Source organism: Propithecus coquereli, unplaced genomic scaffold, assembly GCF_000956105.1.
Source record: "Propithecus coquereli isolate 6110/MARCELLA unplaced genomic scaffold, Pcoq_1.0 Scaffold389, whole genome shotgun sequence".
NCBI classification, from domain to species: Eukaryota; Metazoa; Chordata; class Mammalia; order Primates; family Indriidae; genus Propithecus; species Propithecus coquereli.
Window position 1 is genome coordinate 76,664 of NW_012149607.1, and position 2,754 is coordinate 79,417.

Here is a 2,754-nt window from a genome sequence, read left to right on the forward strand (position 1 = left end):
GTAAAATAAATTAATGGGCTTAGTAGATGCTGAGCCACAGCCAACTGACATCAATATGACAGAATTAGGTGATACAAGGTGGGCTAGGCAACACTCTGCTTTCCCTCCCTAGTATTAACTTGACTCAGTAAGGAGCTGGCTTCCACCTCAAGCCAGTATCAACAAGGTAGAATGAGGGGGTGGTTCAAGGTGAAGTATTTGGCATTCCACATTTCCTCTCTACTCCTCTCTGTCTTACTCCACCCCTGGTGTCAATGAGACCCTGATAAAGTGTTGAGCTGCCACCTACATCCAATAGCAACAAAGCAATCAGAGTTGACCCTTTACTGACTAAATATCTTCCTGGTGCTAGAGGGACCAATGTGAAGCTGAGCCTACATCGCAACCTGGATACAATGAGGAAGTACAAACCAGTGCCCGCTTTCTCTAAGAAGGTGGCTGAGGGGGGCATAAAGTTCTACCACACCCATCTGCAGTGTGAGTCAGTACTCTGCTCTTGCTGGGACGTGTGGGGGGCACAGTAGAAAGCTAAACATATGCACCCATTACGCCCCAGAGAATATCTGGCTATGAAGAAAGATTAAATAGGACCCAGAGTCTTGTAGCGTCCAATATGTCAAGAATATAATTGAGAATGCATTCATCATACCAAAAACTAGGAAAATCACAACATGCATGAGAAAAGATATCAACAGACACCAACAGTGAGATGAGTCAGATGTTAGAATGATCTTAGAAGGATGTTGAAACAGCCATTATAAAAATTCATTAACAAACAATTATGACTTCTCTTGAAATAAATTTAAAAAATAGAAAATCTCAGCCAAGATGTAAAACTTATTTAAAAAATGAAATGTATGGACCCAAAAAATAATGGATGTTGTGTTGAAATTATTTTGTACCATCCACACACATGCACACATAAGAGTTATACTACATTTTACCACTTGGTTTACCTTTTTAAGGAAAAATCCTGGCAAAATGAAGTCAATGGTCCTGAATTTTTCTTGTTAGTGGTTGTTAATATTTTTGATAAACACGCAATATATTTAAAACACAACACTTCATTACTGGTCTATTAAACCAGCTCTTCCCACATTCTCTCCATCTCAGTAAATGGTAATTCTATCCTTCCATTTACTCATGCCAAAAACCTTGGATTTATATAGATTTCACACTTTCTCCTACTTCTACCATACACCCAATTATAGTAGCTCTACCTTTAAAACAACCTCTTCTCACTACTTCTCCTTCTGTCACTTGTATCTAAGCCATCAACATCGTTCCTAATATGTTTCAAATGTACCAAGACAAGTCCTCTCATGTTCAGTGAGGCTGAAGGAATTAGAGAAACTGGGAACAATTCCTGGCCCTGAATAGCCTCTTTTGTTTTCCGAGTGTACAACACAGACACTCTTAACTTTTATGTTGGCTTCCTGGAGTGAAGAAGATTGGGGAGAATTGGTTTAAGCTATTGCAATAACCTGCAATCGTTTGCTGTTCTACACTCTGCCTTCCTTCAATGTATTCTGCACAGAGAAAATAAGTGATTAAAAAAAAATGTCAGATAAAGTCTGTACTTACTCAAACACTCAAAAAGTTTAGTATCTGTGTGGCCATTCAAAATTTGGTTTCAGTGTCAACACTAATGGTGCCTTCCCATCCCCCCACCCCCTGAAAAACACACACACATTCCAATGAAAAGGTTTATTACTCAGATAGCAGTGGTCCCCAATCTTTTTGACACCAAGGACAGGTTTCGTGGAGGACGATTTTTCCACAGATGGGGGTGAGGGCATCGCTGCCTCAGCTCCATCTTAGATCATCAGGCATTGGATTCTCATGGGGAGCGCACAACCTGGGTCCCTCACATTTGCAGTTTGCAGTGGTGTCTGTGCTGCTATGAGGGTCTGATGCCCCAGCTGATCTGATCTGACAAGGAGTGGGACTCTGGCAGTGATGCGAGTGATGGGGAGCAGCTGTGGGAGCAGGTGGGGTTTCCCTTGCTGGCTGGGCCGCTGGCCTCCTGTTGTGTGGCCCAGTTCCTGGGGACCACAATTATACAAGATGTTTTCTGTGAAAAAGCAAGGCCACTCCCAAGAGTGGAACAAGAAAAAAATTGGCTTGAGGTTTTCATTGTGGTTAGATAATAGGGCTGAGCTGAGGATTTCTGCTTTAGGGGAGGAGCTTGAGTAATTTAAACCCCTCCCTGGCACCAAAGGAAGGGGCACTGGAGCTTTCTTATCAGCTTGCCCAGAGGTGAGGCAAAGGGAGAAAGATGGAGGGATGAGGCTTAAAAGTTCTCAGCAGTCAAAAACCAAAAATGGAGTCAGACTCTTGAATAAATCATCTTACTGGAAGCATACTCCAGTCTCTATATCATGGCCTTGAATCCCTGAACTACTTTCACCTCGTTTACCTATTACTGACTCTGCTTCACCTACAGTGGCCTCCTGTTTTTTCTGACAATCTAAGTGAACACCCAATACAGTAGTGCTTGGTAAATATTTTTTGAGTGAAGTTATACAATTATTTTTTTCTAATGAAGTTTAAAGTCATTCAGTCTACTCATCCTTCTCTCAAAAGATTAAGATTCTTATATAATTTAACTACTTAACAAAATAGTTTCTACTACTTTTCTTATTAATGGCTTCTTAACACTGAATTTCAGCCTTTTTATTAAGTAAAAATAAGTAATGATTCTATTTTACTTCAATATTTACTTAAAAGAGATAATGTATCTTATGTATAAGT